Source organism: Kogia breviceps, chromosome X, assembly GCF_026419965.1.
Source record: "Kogia breviceps isolate mKogBre1 chromosome X, mKogBre1 haplotype 1, whole genome shotgun sequence".
Taxonomy (NCBI): domain Eukaryota; kingdom Metazoa; phylum Chordata; class Mammalia; order Artiodactyla; family Physeteridae; genus Kogia; species Kogia breviceps.
The window spans coordinates 80,564,253-80,585,371 of NC_081330.1; the positions used below are offsets into that span (position 1 = coordinate 80,564,253).

Here is a 21,119-nt window from a genome sequence, read left to right on the forward strand (position 1 = left end):
CCTTTCTTTTTATAGATCTCTTCCCACCCTCTTTCTCCCCTCCCCACTCCTCTCTGCTTCCTTTGCCTCCTTTCTCTCATTTAGGGAAGTGTGAACACCCCTGCGTGTTGTCTTATGATTGTCTACAGCTGTGAATGTAAGAGTCTGGGCTCCCTACCCTCCCAGGGTTTGGAGTTTACTCATTGCAAATCTTACGTTTTGCAAGGTGGCTGGGAACTAAGATGTGTCCAGGGTGGGAAGCAGGCAGCTTGATAGTGCTGGCAAGGCCTTGGCCCCTTTGACATTGTACCATGAAAAACCTGGCCATTAAAAGAAGGTGTTCTTGGGAAGGGGCTTCTTAGCAGTTTCCACTTCCTCTGGGTCACCCATTAGCAGGATGCTAATGGGGAAAGAACATTGGCCTGGTGTTCTAGCTCTTGGCCGTCCTTGGAGTTATGAGCTAGAATCAGCTGTTTGGTAATTGTGAGCTCTGATTTTCCCCATATGCAAAATGGTGTTGGCAATTATTTCATGACAGGGGATATCACAGTGAATTAAATAATGTACACTAAAACAGATTTGTGGCAATACAAGTACCAAAGCCACATCAGGATGTCTTATGACCATCCTTACCACAGCCTATCATCTTTTGTTAGTTTCTTTTGTAATATAAGACTGAAGTCCTGACCCCAAGCAAAAGATCAGAGTGGGTCTCAGGATAAGAAGGATAGAAGTGTGACATGAAGGAAGGAGCAGGGCATTTGGAATCAGATAATCTGAGATGCTGATGCAGTTTCAGCTTTACTACCTCCTAGCTCTATGGCTTTTGGCAAGACTTTTATCTTTCCTGAGCCTTATTTCCTCATCTGAAAAATAGGAATAGCAGACTTTTTATGAGGATTAAATGAGATCACTATGTGAGTAAAGAATGCGACACAGTGCTTGGCACATAGTGAGAACTTAGCAAATGGTAACTTGCTTTATCATCATCATTATCCTCATCATCACCACCACCATCTCCACCTTATTAACTCCAATAAGGTCTATGTATCAAGGCTGGTCATAGTGGTTGAAAGAGGCCTCCTTCCTTGGAGGGCTGCAAATACAGGAAGCACTGTTATCCAGTTAGAGCAATTTAGGTGAGGGCACTGCTCAGAAGCAAGGAGGTAGACAACATAGCCTCTCATCCCCTCTATCCTGAGAATTTCTTAATTAAATATCCAGTCCTTTTTCCTCTACCTATATGGAGTCTTCCATCAGAGTTTCCACATGCTATGTGTCCCAGCTCAGCTTTGTTGGTTGATGAACTGGTCCCAGGGGTAGTTAGAAAGAACACTTCAATAACCATGGGCCTTTGGAACTAACATGAGATCCTGTACACAGACAGCTTGTGTGTCTTAGGCTGACAACCCCCCCCCCCCTTTAAAAGAAGGATTAAACTGCACCCAGTGACAAAAGCACCCAAATCTGCATGTATTTCACCTACAGTGAAATGCCATTTTTATAATAAACTGTAATTCGAGGGGTGGGACAAAATATTGAGCAAGGCAGAATGACCCCAGGAGGTGAATGACAGAATCAAGCTTCAGAATATCAATGAACTGGCATTGATTTTCCTACATCCAAGTCCAGGAGGAGTGTTTCTCCAAGCACACAGCCCCCCAGCAGCCTGTTGGATGGGCTGAAGCTGACCTTTGAGAAGACCACTGGCTGGGCCAGGCATGCATAGTGTAGAGTCTAGCCTAGTGGTTCTCAATCCTGTCTGCACAATGAAATAATTCACTTGGGTATCTTAAAAAAAAAAAAAAAACCCAAACACTAAAACCCAGGCTTTAGGCTAGTTAAATCAGAGTCTTTGATGTTGAGAACGATTTGGCCTAGGCCAGTACAGTCCAATAGAAATATAATGTGAGGGACTTCCCTGGTGGTCCAGTGGTTAAGACTCTGTGCTACCAATTCAGGGTCCTGGGTTCGATCTCTGGTCAGGGAATTAGATCCCTCATGCTGCAACTACAGATCCCACATGCCACAATGAAGATCCTGCATGCTGGAACTAAGACCCACACAGCCAAATAAAATAAATAAATATTTTTTTAAAAAGAAATATAATGTGAGCTACAAATACAAACCTCAAATATAATTTTAAAATGTCTAGTAGCCACACTAAAAAAGTTTAAAAGATACAGTGAAATTAATTTAATATATTTTACTTAACCTAATATATCTAAAATTTTATGATACAATACCATATATTATCACTATAAATTTTTTAATGATATATTTTAGTAAGTCTTTGAAATCTGATGTGTATTCTATACACATCTCAATTCACACTGGTCACATTTCAAGTGTTTATTAGCCATATGTGGCTAGTTGCTACTGTATCAGATAGCACATATCGAGACTGAGGAATGTGACAATAGACCAGGAGCATTAATGACAGAGCCTAAATCATAAGTTAGAGCTCCAATATTCTATTGTATGAGCTCCAATATTCTATTCTATTCTATTCTATTTTACCAGTGTTTATTCTTTGAGAAACTAAGATAGCATTCCATGTTGCCTCAGATTGTATTCAGAATGAGCATTTGATCATTGCAAACCTTTTTTTTAAGTAATAGTTGAATGGTCTTCAGATCTCTGAAGGAGAGTACCATGCAACCTTAGTGGCCAGCTGTTGTGGTGTCACCAGTAAAAAGAAATGGGGTTAGACTGTTGTATGAATGATGTGAAAATTGACTCCAAGTTAGACCTTTCATTTCTCATGAATGAGCATTTATGTGTAGGTTTACATTTCTGGTAAGATTGTGTGTTCCTCAAGGAACTGAATGATGGAAGTTATGTAGGCTCTTTTCTAGTAGGTATTTTAAAGTAGAATTGCTATTTCCATTCTTCTACACTGATATTGGTTGAGGGTAGAATGGTATTGTGCAAGCAGTGCTAGGTATATTAGAAAATGAGAGACCTGCGTTCTAATTTGGCTCTCTCAAACATTTGACATATGGTCATTGGCTTTTAGTTTCTCCTTCACCTCTGAAACATTCTCTAGAATCTATTCAAGCTCTGACAATGTCTAGGTAGGATGTAGCATTGAGTCACACTGAACTATTGAATCTTCATTAGTACTGATGTTATTGGTACGTAGATAGGTGGTTTCCTGAGATGCTGTACCTCTATGTTGTATAGTTCGTTTGTTTATCCAGACTCATCCTGAGCTAAGATTTAGTAGCTCCTTGAGAATATCATCCTTAGGTTATTTGGCATATAACATGAAAGTATAATGGCAAAGAAAAGACTTTCCTCCTAACTCTATACCAACCGGATACCTTTGTGGATCACTGGACCAAATTGGTCACTGACATATTGGAGCATCTCCATTTCCTATCTGGAAGACTCATTGCTGTGTGAACATCCCAGCCCTAGGATGGATAATCTATGGTGCTTAATGCTGTTCTATCCAAGCTAGCCATACCTGTTGTTAATCAGGTTTAAAAACAATGTGGAATCTGAGAAACCCAGATTCTTGCCTCAGTCTGCTGGGTTTGCAGCTTGAGCAGCTTCCTGTACATCTTTGAAGCCCAGTTTTCCTCCTTGAAATTGGGGATAATTAAGTCTTGTAAAAATCCTTTGAAACCTGAGGTATGCTGGATACCTGTAAATAGGAAGTGTGATACCACTTTGGCTACTATACAAGAAATTGCTGGGCTTATGTATCTTCTATTCAGTCAAATATCTGCCTCTCCTGTTGTTCAGAATTTCATTCTGTATGTATATACATGTATGTGTGTGTGTTCTCAAAGTCTCTTCTGTACTGGGAATATGACTTCACAAGAGCAATGCAGGAGTTGATTTACCTTCCCAGCAATTGGTCAGGTTAAGTGACTTACAGCTTGCTGAACATTAGTCCTCACATCTAACTGTTGACATCTTCAGCTGCTTTACTGGGCCAGTTTCCCCTCTGGGAGCTGAGAGTAGACTGCTGGGATATGATTGTGTTTCTAAGTAGAAAATCCCATCCCTGTGGTGGCCCTCCTTTCGCATGCTGGGCCCTAACTCCAAATCATTCAGGTCCATTTCTTTTATCACCATGTAAAACTTGGACTTTGTTCTGACTTTGGGCCATGGCCTGGGGACAGCTTACTGCCCACTTGAGGGCAGGCTCTGTACAGAATACATGACAACCTGCTATTGTTGGTGGTAGGTGAGGCCTGAGGGACAAGGCCTGAGTTTGTTCAGAAAATAAAGAGCCTACTCAGATGCCGTCAGAACGTATTTTCCTTGTTTCTTCAAATTCTAGATTTCCCTGGTTTCTGGACTACATAGATGCAGGAGATGAAAGGATGAGCTAATCAGGTCATTACCATCATTCCTTACAGTTGTACAGATTAGATGTAATAGAAATTAAACCCCTACTGTTCATAGAGAAGCCCACTGCTCCAGAGTGTTACTTGGCTTTTAATTATATAGTGTCTCTTTTTGGTTGCAGTTGGGGAAAGTTTTTCACTTGTATGAAACCCTAGACTCACAGTAGATTTACAGCTGGAAAGACCCATCTTGGCCAGGAGTAGCTGACTTAGATATTTACAGGGCTAGGCAGGTAACTTACAAGAGTAAAGCAGTCTTGTACTAGGGTTAAGTGGGAGCCTGTGTCCAAGTGGGAAATCTATTCCCTATATAAAGGGAGCAAAGGTGACTTGGATGGTTCTCATTGGTGGAATAGGTTATAGGAAGTAGGGAAGTCCAGCGAACTCAGATCTTCCAGATTTTTCAAGAAAAGCCAGGAATTGGATTTTATTCATATTTTTAAAATGTTGACCAGTAATTCACATTTTTAAAAGGAACACTATGAAGAATAAACTGAACATATCAGCAGGCTAAATTGTAACCCCAGCTTGTGACCACTGCTCATCCTAATTTCTTCATTTTATAAATCCTGAGGAAACATAGGCTCAGAGAATGCAAGTGACTTTCTCACTCATGTAGGGAATTAGTGACAAAGCTAGGACTTGAACCCAGGCCTCCTGAATCTTACTTGAGACAGGTGATTTAAAGTCTTTGTCTAGTAAGTACAATGTCTGGACTTCCTCAGGTATGATTTCTGTCAGTTTACTGTTTTCCTATGAATGGTCCATAATTTCCTGTTTCTTTGTATGCCTTGTAATTTTTTGTTGAAAACTGGGTATTTTGAATATTATAGTGTGATAACTCTGGAAATAAGATTTTCCTCCTTCCCCAGAGTTTGTTGCTGTTGTTTGTTGAGGGATACAATTGTCCATTTGTTCAGTGACTTTTCCAAATCTTTTGGGTTTTTTTTTTTTTGCAAAGACTGCATTCTTTGTCATGTGTGGTCATGGAAATCTCTGTTCCATTATGTCATTGGTCAGCCAGTGACCTGACAGAGATTGCTTTTAAATACTTGGAGCCAAAACAAACAAACTACTATCCTGGTCTTTACAACTTGGCTCAGAGCTGGGGCATTCCTTCAACACTAACCCAGGCTGCCCACAACTCTGCCTTAGTCTTCTTCTCCTACTCTCCTGATTTCATGGAACCTGCAGATCTTCTAGAAGTGCAAGCCTACAATCCGCTCAGGCTTTTTCTGAGCATGCATCTGGTCCAGGGCATGTGTGTTGCACTCTGACTTCCTCAGTATGCACAGTGGCCCTTCTAAGTATTCTCCCAAGAAACTTTTTCCTCAGTCTCTTCCTTCCTGTGGTATTGGATTCATTTGCTGCTTGCCCCTTCTACCATCCCTTGCCCTGGGTGGACATGGGCAGTGTATGTCTTTAAGTCTTTCAACAGAGGCAGTCACAACCTCTAAAGCCACTTTAGCCTTAGGGGGTAGGGGTACAAGACAAAGGCCAGTCTCTGTGCCTAGCCCTCAAGGACCAAACAGATCAAAACACACAGCCACAACATTTTAAGAACAAGATCTTTAGTCCCTTGGCATCAGCAACCTGCAGGAAGAATGTGGGCCACCTTTCTCTTAGCTGCTGGGGAATCAGGAATGGTAGACAAATTAGCAAAAATGCTTCAAAATTCTCTTACCAAATTTTAGCCATTCTTTTCTGCATCAAGAGGGATAAATTGGAAGATTGGGATTGACATATACACACTGCTATATATAAAATAGAAGACTAATAAGGACCTACTGTATAGCACAGGGAACTCTACTCAATACTCTGTAATGACCTATATGGGAAAAGAATCTAAAAAAAGAGTGGATGCATGTATATGTATAACTGATGAACTTTGCTGCACACCTAAAACTAACACAACATTGTAAATCAACTCTACTCCAATAAAATTGTTTTATAAAAGGGTTCCTTGGTTCCTGTAAGTTTTGGATTAGATTCCAGAATTATGAAAAAGTTGGTCTGTCAGTCTTTGCCAGCTAAAGCTTGTTTCAGTAGAGGTCCTGATTCTTTGTGCATTCTAATCTGCCACTTTTAGTGATGTTACCCCCTCCTGAATCTTAATCCTGTGCTTTCTGGTCTACAGAACAGTCAGGAAAAGGTATGCATGGGCTGCTAACAAGACTGTTAACACTTGAGGACCCACCTCCCATTTCAGGTTAATGGCAACTGTGTTTTGATTTCTTGAGATGAGTTCAGACATGCCAGCCCTTGTTTATCCATTCAAGCTTCAGGTGGACAAAGACCTCTAGCCTTAACCATCTATGCAGAAAGTCTTATTTGTGACGCTAGAGTTGACTCATTACAGGATCTGTGAATTGAGGATGACATTAGCAGGGAGGACCTTTCTCCCTGGATTACAGAAATTTCTCTCCTTCATACTAGAGTTTCAAGTGGCATTATTAGCACTCATTTGCATTCACATGATCCATCTTAATGGCTTCTCACTATGTACACACTTTGGATGACATTATCCTTTGTCTAATTGGTGGGGAATTTTTTTTTTTTAATATGGAATCACCCAGCTCAGAGATAACCTTAAATCTGGCTGGTGCCTGACCCAGGTGATTTCCTCCATATTCAAGTAGGTCACCTGTAGGTCTCTCTTAGAATCCCCAAATTGAAAACAGCCATGAGGGTCATATAGTCTATCCCCCAGCCTCCATGCAGGATTATAATTAAATTATCCTGGACTTTGGTGAACCTGGCGGGCATCTGTCAGCAAAGCCTAAACTACTTCCTTCTTTAAAGCTGTGAGCCCTTATGTTGTAGTCTACGCCAATTTCTTGAAACATGTTGCTTTTTGCACTAAGCAGATGATATTTAAGAGCTGGAACCAGTAGAGGTCACTCTGAATTGTTCCTTTCATGATGGAGCTTTCCTTCCAAGGCCTTGTTGTTGATCCATAACATGAATTGGAAATTTGGTTGGCTGCCTGAGTTTAAGACTATGATCTGAGGCCTAGGGTCTGTTTTTCTCTGTGTAGCTAACCACTAGGTTCATTTAGGGATCAGTATGGGCCTCCCTGGTACCATGTCTACACTATCTTGGTGATCTTGATGACCTGAGGAGAGGAAGACCATGACTGATTGAGTGCTTGGAGATAAGGTCTGTTTCTGAGGCTCTTTGGGAAGTATGAAATTTTGGAAAATCATGATAATAGTGTATATATATATTTGTATATGTATATATATTTTTTTCTGTCATTATAGATGTAATTATGAGTCAGGGTAAACCTCTTATCTTTTTCTTCTTATTATTACTACTGCTGTTACTATCTCCTTACCAGTATTTACTAATCTTTGAACAAAAGTGACTGTCCAGCACTCAGCAAAACTACATCCTTGAGCCAGGTAGACAAGGGCTGAGGGTATCTGGCATCTCGAGAGGCCTCCTCCCAGGAACCTTGGCCTGCTTATTAGAGAGTCACCATAAAAACCATACTCAGATGCCCATGGGTCTCTTTTTTGGTTTTCAGAAGTGAGTCTTCTCTGAAGAACTCGATTTGAGAATGCCTTAGTGCTGAATGAGAGAATTGACATTTTTTGCTTTAATTCTGTTCCCAGAATGGGTTTGGTCCCTCAGATTAACTCAGGGTGGTCATTTCTGGAGGACATGAAGACTGGTTGCCAATCTCTAGGATATGAGCCACAAGGCAAAGGGTCTGAGGGCTCAGGCCTTGTGTGTACCATTCCTGTTAGAGATCCAGCCAGCAATGGAGTCTGATACCTCCTGGCCTAAATACAAATAGGTACCATTGCCTTTCAGAGACATTTTCTCTTCTACAATAGGACAGGGACAAAGCAAAGTAGGCCAGGGCCTTAAGCAAGAAACCAGACTCCCTCACTGAGAATGGTATTCTCTGAGTATGGTGGACTGGACTGATCAGTTGAGCATGTCAGTACTTAGGTTAGGGGACCTAAAACTATCCTGCCCTTGCCTTGACTAGGATTAGAACTCAGATCCAGTGAGATCTGAGTTGCAAGGTGACATTTGTTGAGCCTTTTGCCTTAGAGGAGTGAAAGAGTAGGTGAATGATGCTAAGAGGGCAGGAGAGGCATATGAATAGGGAGCTTTGGCAAGAAATTTTTCTAGCCTTTTAAGATTGGGTGACCTTTTTCTATTGGAAATGTGCTATGTAGGTGTATCAAAGATCAGTTTGTGTGTGTTGAACAGGAGGAATTCTCTGTGGAGGAATAGGGAATGATAGGGCTCTTTGGGGATAGAGAGAGGAAACACTTGAGAGATTACCACACAAGAAGAACACAGTGAAGGTAGCAGGAGCATTGGTCTGGGAAGTCAGAGATCTGAGTTTAAGGGCCAGCTCTGCTGCTTATTCTCTCGGGGATGTCAGGCAAGGGCCTTTCTTTTCTGGGCCTCGGTCTCAACTAACAATTCAGGGAGTTGGACCAGGTAGTTTCTAAAGGCCCTGTCTGCACCAGTTTGAGTTTCTTCCATGATTCTATAACCAAGATCATCTGTGTTTAAATGCCTGCATCGAGTTAGAATAGTATATCAAATTGGTTTGATGGAGCTTTCCAGTGGAGAAGAAAGGATTTGGCTTTGCACTACAGCTATTGAGTAGAGGGTGGTAACACCCCATCCCCAGGAGGTAAGGCAGTTTCTGTGAGGCACAAGCCAGTGGATACCACCAGAAGAGGACACAAGGTTGTGTGAAGAAGCAGTTCAGCTCAGAAGCTGTGTCTTCCTGTCCTTTGAGCAGCTACAGTCTAAATTAAGAGACAGCTTGTTTTCGATCTCTACAGAGCTACCTGTGTCAATTGAGTAGGGAGATTCCTGAGGTGTAAATATCCAGGCCCCAGGCTCATCTCCTTAAATATGTCTCTCCCACTATTTCTCTGAAGCCAGGATGCCCTTTATTAGGAATCAAAGCCTTTCATTTTATTTTATTTTTTTTAATTTTTAAAATTTTTATTGGAGTATAGTTGATTTATGATGTTGTGTTAGTTTCAGGTGTACAGCAAAGTGAATCAGTTATATATATACATATATCTACTCTTTTTTTAAGATTATTTTCCCATATAGGCCATTACAGATTACTGAATATAGTTCCCTGTGCTATACTGCAGGTTCTTCTATTTTATATATAGTAGTGTGTATATGTCAATCCCAATCTCCCAATTTATCCCTCTCCTCTCATCCCCTGGTAACCATAAGTTTTCTACATCCATGACTCTACTTCTGTTTTGTAAATAAGTTCACTTGTACCCCTTTTTTTAAGATTCCACATATAAGCAATATCATATGATATTTGTCTTTTTCTGTCTGACTTACTTCACTCAGTATGAGAATCTCTAGGTCAATCCATGTGGCTGCAAATGGCATTATTTTGTTCTTTTTTATGGCTGAGTAGTATTGCACTGTATATATATACACCACATCTTCTTTATCCATTCGTCTATTGGTGGACATTTAGGTTGTTTCTGTATCCTGGCTAGTGTAAATAGTGCTGCAATGAACACTGGGGTGCATAAATCTTTTTGAATTATGGTATATGCCCAGGAGTGGGATTTCTGGGTCATATAGTAGTTCTATTTTTAGTTTTTTAAGGAACCTCCCTACTGTTCTCCAGAGTGGCTGTATCAATTTACATTCCCACCAACAGTGCAAGAAGGTTCCCTTTTCTCCACACCCTCTCCAGCATTTATTGTTTGTAGATTTTTGGATGATGGCCATTCTTACTGGTGTGAGGTAGTACCTCATTGTAGTTTTGATTTGCATTTCTCTAATAATTAGCGATGTTGAGCATCTTTTCATATGCTTTTTGACCATCTGTTTGTCTTCTTTAGAGAAATGTCTATTTAGATCTTCCACCCATTTTTTGACTGGGTTATTTGTTTTTTGATATTGAGCTGCATGAGCTGTTTGTATACTTAGGAGATTAATCTAATATCAAAAGACAAATAACCCGATTAATCACCTTTCATTTTATAATTACAACTTTGCTTTAGGATCCAGACTCCAGAGAAGAGAGGAGAAGGCCTCAGCCTATTCATACTGAAGTGTTAATGATTGATATCAAACTTTTGCCTGAGAATGATTTGGAGGAGAGAAGGGACCATGAAGGAAGCAAGGAAATGAAGTAAGCGAAACCAAAAACCAAAATCAAACAAACAAACAAAAAACGGTAGATGGGGGAAAAAGGTGGAAAGAAACACAAACTACCATGGAAAGGGAGAGCTGCAAACACATGTACTTAGCACCTCCATTTGCTTGGAGCTAGCTGGTCCTCCACAGGGACTTCATGCCCCTTAGGAAGTATTTTGAATTCTAGGGTACTGGCCTGAGAATCAGATAGAACTGACTTCACATCTTATATCCAAGTACTTGTGAGCAGTGTGATCTTTAAAATAATTTCTTCATATCTTCGTACCTTTTATTTTTCTTACCTGTAAAACGGGGCAGTGAGCCCTGATATTCCTTAAATATCGGACCCTGATATTTGAATAGCATGCTACAGTTTGATATGGCACAGTTTGCCGTCTCTCATATAGAGAGTTCTAAGGCTAGTAGAGCAGGGCAGAGAGGTTATAGCTGATAACCAGAGCAAAGAGAGACTGTCTTCTCCAGAGACCCAGGTCACTCAGAGTAGTACCTAAAGCCTGAGCTTCTTGGGCTCACAATCCAGTGCCTTCTGCATTCCCCATGACCATTGTGGGGCTCAAAAGAGCTAGTTCATGTGAAAGGACTTTATCAACTCTGAAGTCTATGCCCCCATGAGAGATTAGACTTGCTTTTACCCTGAGGGAAGCTTGAAGATTGGGTTGGCTTTCTTGAAGGAGAGAGACCACAAGTAAGGCAGAGGGGTCAGATCAGTGAAGAAGAAAGCTACTGAGCAAAGGAATGCCCCTGGTACTGTCAAGCCCACCTGCTCATGATAGCTTGGCCCTAGCAGTTCTCTTTTGGTTCTTATTTGTCCTCCAGTTCCAAGATGACAGGATTCTTAGATCCTACTTACTGATGGCAAGTTTCTGGACTGGCCTAGGGCCAAAGTACCCCCGGCTAAGAACCAGGTTTGTTGGCAATATTATCTAGGCTGCTAGTCTCCAGACCTCTTTATGACTCTGCAAGGGCCAGACTCTCCCTTACTTGACCTCCTCAGAGGGATCTGGAAACATCTTAGAGTAGCTGTGAAACCTCCAAGTATACCAAGTTTGGCTTTAGAGTGTACCTGTTTCTCTCTTATCTTCCCTTCTCTTACTTGGTCTTACCAGTCTTCAGTTATTGAAACAACTTGTTCTCCAGAGCAGTGCATCTGGTCAGGTGAGCTGCTGTCCCAAGTAAGTACCAAACTCAGGTGCAGGCTGGGCTGGGACCACAATATGCCAGGACAAGGGTGAGCACTGAATCTCTGCCAGCCTCAAAGAGCTAGAATTCTAACTCCTGGGCAGCACTTACTGGTTCAAGATGGGGCTGCCTGCCTTAGGTCCTTGCATTGACTGACTGAACCCAGAACACTCAGTAGTCATGAGATGCCATCCAATGGAGTTATATAACATAGGGACAACTGAGCAAACCATTCTCTTCCCTTTGGACTTTATTTTTCCAGGAGCTTCACTTCTAGCCTCCATTTCTCTTTCTTGATTGGGGCAGATTGGAGACTATTCCCTGCCTCATTCCCCTACCCCATCCACAAATACAACCCTCCAGCTTTGGAACAGAAACAACTAGAGCTGACAGGCAGATTCACTTAGATTAATTTCTGTTTCCTCACATAAGACATTGGACTGACATGGCTGTCTCTGGGTGAAGTATTAAGGCATTGAGAGGAAAGCTGAAGGTAGGATTTTTTATATAACAGAACATCTAAAGTGGCACATCTAAGGTGCTTTCCCCTTGATCCTTCTGTAGGGATGGTGCTGGAGAAGGCAAAACCAAAGCCTATCATAATTTCAGGTGACTTCCTTAAAGGTGAAAGGAAGGCCTTTTCTACCTCATAAATGACGAGTTTTCTTGTTTCACTTTGCTTTTTTCCCCTCTTTGCTGGTAGAAGATGCAATTATACAAGGAAAAATCCATTTGAGGTGGTGGGACCCTGGAGTTTTTTGTAAAAAATAGTTGAAGAAGAGATTTGGGGTAACTAACTTTCCTACCTCTCCTTTCCTTCCACCACCACCACTTCACAACCACCCACCCCACCACCCACCCACTGCCCCCTGCCCAGCAGCAGAAGACCTAGAAGATGAAATTGCCCCTAAACAGTAAAATAACTTCATCAGCTTTCTATGCTAAATACAAGATAGGAACTGAATAATGACAGGGACAGAGGGTGAGGGATGGAGGAGTAGAGTGAGCCCACAGGGGAGGGAAGAGGAGGGAAGGAGAGGGAAAGGATGGACATGGAAAGAGGGAAAGAAAATCTGGAAGTATTTTCATCACTCTCGGCATTACTGCTATTACAACCAAGTGTTTTTCGAGCCCCTCCTTACTACCAGACTCTCCACAGTTCTATCAAAGCTCAATTAAAAATAATATTTCCCCAGCCTAGAATCGTATCCTCTCATTACTTTTACTAGCTAAACAGATGTCATAATGAAGAAACCTGTTTTTTATGATAATTCCTTTCATTAGTTAAGGAATTTCTTTAAACCTTTATGAAATCACTTGACATATCCTGTCTCACAAAAACCTCTCATCATTAGCCCTTCTCATCCCCAATGCAGACAGGAGATGAGGGAACTGAGGCTCCAAGATGGGACATGACCTATCTAAGGTTCTGTAGCAAGTTAAAGTCTCAGAGCAGAACCAGATCTCTAAATTAGCCCTTCAGGTTGTTAGCTCAATGTTGTTTCTGTGACACCACATTGCCTACTAGGAATTTTTGCTGTTTGACGATGCTTGTAAACAGGATTTTCTTTTAAACAGCATAAATATTCTCCCTGAATCTCACTTGTACTAATAATATGTCTTATGAGCCTTTTATTTGCTAACATGGATCATCAATGAAAAGCCTTTAGCATCAGTATGTTGTCAGTGTATTGTTCTTATTAAGGCTCTAAGAGTCATTCTCTGTGACCCTTAGTCATTGGCCCTGAGCCCTGCATAAGGAAGGTCATTCTGGCTTAAGTTTGTGTTTGATTGGACTTTGTTGGATTGGATCCAGCCAAAAGGCCTGGATTTGTTGATTCTTCTTAAAAAGACCTGTGAGCAGTTGTTGTTGACTCACATAGCCAGGAAATTTTAGGTCTTGGGGAGATTTAAAAAGTCATCTAGTTCAGCCTCCTTGCTGATGTTTGAATGTGCCTAAAATATCCCTGCTTCCCAAGTGGTCATTCGGTCTCTGCTTTTATACCTCCACTGTTAGGTGGCTTCCTACATCTTCAGACCACTGGTTGTAGTTCAGAACAGTTCTGAGAGAGTTTGTCCTTAGGTTGAACTGAAATCTGTCTTGCTAAAACTCCTACTCATAAGAAGGTATAAGTGGCTAAGAACACTAGCTCTGCAGATAATCGTTTTGGATTAAAATCATAGCCTTCTCATTTATTAACAATAATGTAGTTATGGGCAAGTCACATGTACTTTCTGTGTTTCAGTGACCTCATCTGTAATTTGATGATATAATAGTACCTACCTCATTAAGTTGTTGTGAGAACTAAACAGAATTATGTAAGAAAAGTACTGATAGTAGGTTCTGACACATTAGGAAGTACTCAGTAATAATATTCATTATATTAGTAGCAAACTTTCAGTATTAATAGTAGAAGTATTGTCCTTGTTAAACCCCCCATCCCCTGGGAATACACTGACCCTCTACTCTATCTGCAGCCTTTCAGAGTTCTGAAGCATGAGATGAGGTCTGCTAAGCCTCTATTGTTCTCCAGGCCTCTGGGCTTTCATCCTGTCCCCTGCATCAGCTTCCTGATACTCCTAAGTGTATCTAGCTACACTGAGACCATTTGGGAACTCAGGGCTCTGTTCCACCCCATTCAGCCACTTGTGTGAGGACATGGGCTACATGGAAGCCTGGACATGCTGATACTGCCAGACTCTCAAAGCTGACTAATGAGCCTACCAAATATGTAACTATACTTTCTTGGCTGCTCTGCCTTCTACCAATAGGCATAGTAATGTTACTGGGGCTGTACATCAGCAGTTACACCTCATTTATTAGAGAATAAATAGTGGAATACTTTGCTATACATCTTGTACGATGTATTACAGAAAAGAACCATAATATTAGACCTGTAAATTCTTCCCATTAGTCCAGCTCTTTAGTTGTTTTTATAACCTTATTAAGGTAGTGGAGCTTGGGCCTGAGGCCCATGTGTGAAGTAGAATCATGCCCATGTTCAGTTACATATTAGGTAAGCATAACTTACTGTTATGAGCACAGTTAATAATGGTGTTACATTTGAGACAGGGCCGGCAGTATCCCTGAAGTTGCAGTACAGTCAGATAAACTTAAACTGAGGCCAGGTCCTAGAAGTTCACCTTCTCATGTGTGTTGGGATTGGCTGAGGGTGTGAGATGAGTGAGGACCCTTCCAACTGTACACACTAGGGGAAAGTACAGCCCAGTAGGGAGAGTACAGTGTCAGTAGGCTGCAGACAGAGGGTGGCTTTGTTGCCATGGCAAGTGGTTGGTATTAGTGGGTCCAGCATAGAGTTGTTTGCTGTGCTCCAATAAGGTGACTGGGAATCCAGAGGCAGGCAGTGTGCAATGAACTAATAATGGTTTTCTCATCTGTAGAATGAAGTGCTTAGTTATAAATTGATTCCTCCAACAGATGATCATCAGGTAGCTACTGAGGAGGTACAGAAGTACTTTAGACCTGGAGCCCATCCTACAAGAGTGTGATAGTAGATATGAAAACTTATACAGGAGGAAAATGACTTGCTTAAGTTCTTTGACCTTAGTCAAGTCCTTTCTCTTTCCCAGGTCTCAGTTTTCTCCCCTAGAAGATGGAGAGGTTAGACTAGATAAACTCCAAGAACCCTTCTAATCAATACTCTATATTTTTTAATATTGACGTAAAATACACATAACCATTTTAAAGTGTACATAAAATACCATTTTAAAGTGTACAGCTCAGTGCATTTAGGATGTTGTAAAACCATCACCACTATCTAGTTCCAGAAATTTTTCATCACCCCCAAAAGAAACCCATACCCATTAGCAGTCATTCCCCATTCCTCCCTTGCCACAGTCCCTGGACTCTATAACATTTCTACACAGGTCAGCCAGTGAAAGGCAGAGGATTGTTAAGGAAGGGATGTGGTTCAGTAGTTCAGTAGTAGGAAGGAAGAAGCATATGAGTAGCCACAGGAGAATACTTCAGCCTGGATAGGAACTAGAAGAGGTTAGAAATACAAGGCAGATATTGCAGGAGAACCCTAACAAGGAGCAGGCCAGGTTTGGGGCACTGGTACAGTTCTACAGGATCAGATAGTGAGTGAGACCCTACTGGTAAAGTTGCAAGTGGTATAGCCTAGACAACATAACACGTCTGACTCCAAAGCTAGTATTTTGCCAGGTCACCACCCTGAAATAGCTTTTCTGAATGTCTATCAAATATTGTGACCTTTCTGGGAGATGAGTATATTTCAGAGAAAAGTGAACTTCTAAAGGTTCTGGCAGAGGCAGTTAACATCTATACATCTACACATTACTTGTTGGTTATTCATCTGCCTCCCTCCCCATCCCCAGGGCACAGGGCCCTGCACACAATAGTTTAGAAGTAAATTCTGGGTGATTTGATTTAACTGATCCAAGTATTCCTTTTGTGGCTATTTGACTAATACAAACCTAATTTCTGTCAAGGTTTAAGCAGGTGATGAGCCCATGAAAATAAACACAAGGAGAAGACTTAGGGGTAGAGTGGAAGTATAGTTGGTGTCAGAGGCATCTAGGTTTTTCTGGTAACAGTTATACTATTAAATACAGATTTGAATATATACATATTGAATACTATACTATTTAAATTATTTAAAACATTTAAGAGTATCTACTTAATTTGACTTGAAAATTTTAAACATTTTTTTAAAAATTATTTTTGACAAATAAAAATTGTATATATTTAAGGTGTACAACATGATGTTCTGATATATGTAGACATTGTGAAGTGACTATTACCTATAGTTAACTCTTTTTTTTTTCTGGTAAGAACACTTGAGATCTACTCTCAGAAAATCTGTGAGAGTATATATATATCACATTTTCTTTATCCATTCATCAATCGACTGGCATTTATATTGTTTCCATATCTTGGTTACTTTGACTAAAGCTGTATTGAACATGGAATTGCAGATTCCTCTTTGAGATAGGGATTTTGTATCCCTTGGAAATATACCCAGAAGTTCTATTCTTAATTTTCTGAGTTACTGCGAACCTGTTTTCCATAATGACTGTGGCAATTTACATTCCCACCAAAAGGGCTCCCTTTTCTACACATCCTTACCAACACTTGTTATCTTTTGACTTTTTGGTAATAGCTTTCCCAACATGTGGGAAGTGATATCTTGTCGTGGTATACATTTTCACTTCCCTGATGATTAGTGATGTTGAGCATCTTTTCTTATACCTGTTGATCATTTGTATGTTTTCTTTGGAAAATATCTATTCACATTCTATGCCCATTTTAAAATCAGGCTATTTGTGGTTTTGCCTTTGAGTTGAATTGAGTTACTTATGTATGTTGGATATTAACCCATTATGAGATATATTTTCTCCCATTACAGAGGTTACCTTTTTATTTTATTGATTGTTTCCTTTGCTGTATAGAAAATCTTTAGTTTGATTTAGTCCCACTTGTTTATTTTTGCTTTTGTTACCTGTGTCTTTAGTGTCAATTCCAAGCTGGGATGAAGTGAGAGAGTGGTATGGACACTACCAAATGTAAAATAGATAGCTAGTGGGAAGCAGCCACACAGCACAGGGAGATCAGCTCAAAGAAACTGACACTAAAAACACAGGTGCTTTGTGACCACCTGGAGGGGTGGGATAGGGAGGGTAGAAGGGAGAAGCAAGAGGGAGGAGATATTGGGGATATATGTATATGTATAGCTGATTCACTTTGTTATAAAGCAGAAACTAACACACCATTGTAAAGCAATTATACTCCAGTAAACATGTTTAAAAAATAAATAAAATAAAATAATTAGAAAAAAAATTCCAAAATATCATCACCAAGACCAGTTTCAAGGAGATGTCCCCCTATGTTTTCACCTAGGAGTTTCATGGTTTAGGTCTTATGTTTAATTCTTTAATCTATTTTGAGATGATTTTTGTATACAATGTAAGATAAGAGTCCAGTTTCTTTCTTTCTTTTTTTTTTACAATGTTAGTATATTTATTTAAAATAAGTGGCAGAAAGAAATATATTATACCAACTGTACCATTAATTATAAAATGATGTAAAAAATAGAACATGGAGAATACAATGTGTTTAATTTTCAAAGATTAACTTATCTCATTACACTCTAGGGTAGGACAGAGGACACGTTGCTGAGGCTCCTGGTTCATTGTAACAATTGCCCTGTTCAGTCTTCCCTTCTCTTGTTCACTTCCCCAAGTCAGTTTGTCTATGAGAACCAGTGAAGGCACAGAACTTCACTAGCTTGTGGCAGTCTCTGAAACAAAATGCAAACCTTCTGCGAATGAGTCATTTTGAATAATTTGTTTTATGATTTTTTTCTAACTCTTAAAACAAAGGCACTTAAAAATCATAGGCATTTTTGTCATATATTTTGAAATTTATTATATACCTTCCTGTATGTATAAAGAGAGCACATTGAAAACCATTTAAACTGTCATTGATGATTCAGTCAGAATTTAAATTATTGTCTTGTGATCTAATACAGTAATGCCCCCAGGGCATACTGAGTTATGTAAGACTGTTTGCCATTATGTTAAATCACCTTACACTGTACTGTATTTGTAGTTCTTATGTTTTGATTTTGTGGATATTTTTTTGTATTTTCCTCTGATACCTGGCTGGCATATTTTACTGCTCTCCCTGAAACTGTTACTCTGTATTTCAATTTAATTTAATTCAATCAAGTTTTACGTTTTCTTACAGTTTAAAAATTTAATTTAATTTTACTCTGCTTCTATTCTACTGGAAACCCAGAAAAAGCTGTTAGGAATTCATGGAAAACAAGATTCCATAGCTGCAAATAAGAACCTGAGTATATTTAGTGCTTGAGCCTTTTTTCATATATTGTGTGACATGAGTTATGACTCTTCAAAAGTTTTCTTGTTCATACTCCATATACTTTGTCTGGATATCTACAATATATGTTTGGAAAATTACTGAACACCAGGTAGGTGACTTGTTATATTACTGAGGGACAAATTTTAAATATATTAATATATTAAATATTAATAGAACCTTACAAAGATATCTTCAATAATTTTATTCATAAAACTTCTAATGGCTGTTCTGGGGTTTTGTATGCATTTTAGAAGGTAGTAGATATCTATCAAAGCTCCCATCCTGCATTAAAAATAATAATTAAAATATTAATAATTTGGATGCAAAAAATCTAAGGAAACCTAATATCTAAGGTAATATGAGATATACAGTATATAAATCTAAATTTTTTTAACATTTTATTGGAGTATAATTGCTTTACAATGGTGTGTTAGTTTCTGCTTTACAACAAAGTGAATCAGTGATACATATACACATGTTCCCATATCTCTTCCCTCTTGTGTTTCCCTCCCTCGCACCCTCTAGGTGGTCACAGACCACCTAGCTGATCTCCCTGTGCCATGCAGCTGCTTCCCACTAGCTATCAACCCGACGTTTGGTAGTGTATATATGTCCATGCCACTCTCTCACTTTATCAGCTTACCATTCCCCCTCCCCATATCCTCAACTCCATGCTCTAGTAGGTCTGTGTCTTTATTCCCATCCTACACCTAGGCTCTTCATGACATTTTTTTTCTTAGAATCCATATATATGTGTTAGCATATGGTATTTGTTTTTCTCTTTCTGACTTACTTCACTCTGTATGACAGACTCCAGGTCCATCGTTGATGGACACTCAGGTTGCTTCCATGTCCTGGCTTTTGTAGACAGAGCTGCAATGAATATTTTGCTACATGACTCTTTATGAATTATGGTTTTCTCAGGGTATATGCCCAGTAGTGGGATTGCTGGATCATAGGCTAGTTCTATTTGTAGTTTTTTAAGCAACCTCGATACTGTTCTCCATAGTGGATGTATCAATTTACAATCCCACCAGCAGTGCAAGAGGCTTCCCTTTTCTTCACACCCTCTCCAGCATTTATTGTTTCTAGATTTTTTGATGATGACCATTCTGATTGGTGTGAGATGATATCTCATTGTAGTTTGATTTGCATTTCTCTAATAATTAATGATGTTGAGCATTCTTTCATGTGTTTGTTGGCAATCTGTATATCTTCTTTGGAGAAATGTCTATTTAGTTCTGCCCATTTTTGGATTGGGTTGTTTGTTCTTTTGTTATTGAGCTGCATGAGCTGCTTGTAAATTTTGGAGATTAATCCTTTGTCAGTTGCTTCATTTGCAAACATTTTCTCCTGTTCTGAGGGATGTCTTTTGGTCTTGTTTATGGTTTCCTTTGCTGTGCAAAAGATTTTAAGTTTCATTAGGTCCCATTTGTTTATTTTTGTTTTTATTTCCATTTCTGTGGGAGGTGGGTAAAAAAGGATCTTGCTGTGATTTATGTCAGAGTGTTCTGCCTATGTTTTTCTCTATGAGTTTTATATTCTCTAGCCTTACATTTAGGGCTATAATCCATTTTGAATTTATTTTTGTGTATGGTGTTAGGGACTGTTCTAATTTCATACTTTTATATGTAGCTGTCCAGTTTTCCCAGCACCACTTATTGAAGAGGTTGTCTTTTCTCCACTGTATATTCTTGCCTCCTTTATCAAAGATAAGGTCACCATATGTGTGTGGGTTTATCTCTGGGCTTTCTATCCTGTTCCATTGATGTATATTTCTGTTTTTGTGCCAGTACCATACTGTCTTGATTACTGTAGCTCTGTAGTATAGACTGAAATCAGGGAGCCTGATTCCTCCTGCTCCCTTTTTCGTTCTCAAGATTGCTTTGGCTGTTCGGGGTCTTTTGTGTTTCCATACAAATTGTGAAATTTTTTGTTCTAGTTCTCTAAAAAATGCCAGTGGTAGTTTGATAGGGATTGCATTGAATCTGTAGATTGCTTTGGGTAGTAGAGTCATTTTCACAATGTTGATTCTTCCAATCCAAGAACATGATATATCTCTCCATCTATTTGTATCATCTTTAATTTCTTTCATCAGTGTCTTATAATTTTCTGCATACAGGTCTTTTGTCTCCTTAGGTAGGTTTATTCCTAGATATTTTATTCTTTTTGTTGCAATGGTAAATGAGAGTGTTTTCTTAATTTCTCTCTCAGATTTTTCATCACTAGTGTATAAGAATGCCAGGGATTTCTGTGCATTAATTTTGTATCCTGCTACTTTACCAAATTCATTGATTAATTCTAGTAGTTTACTGGTAGCATCTTTAGGATTCTCTATGTATAGTATCATGTCATCTGCAAACAGTGACAGCTTTACTTCTTCTTTTCCTATTTGGATTCCTTTTATTTCTTTATTTTCTCTGGTTGCTGTGGCTAGAACTCCCAAAACTATGTTGAATAAGAGTGGTGAGAGTGGGCAACCTTGTCTTGTTCCTGATCTTAGTGGAAATGGTTTCAGTTTTTCACCATTGAGGATGATGTTAGCTGTGTTT

The 21,119-nt window shown here is 39.6% G+C and overlaps 1 protein-coding gene across 11 annotated transcripts in view; it reads left to right on the forward strand.

The window, feature by feature from the left end:
* The window catches only part of ARHGEF9 (Cdc42 guanine nucleotide exchange factor 9), a 248,507-nt gene that overhangs the window by 53,789 nt on the left and 173,599 nt on the right, over positions 1-21,119 (forward strand). The gene's annotated exons all lie outside the window — the stretch shown is intronic.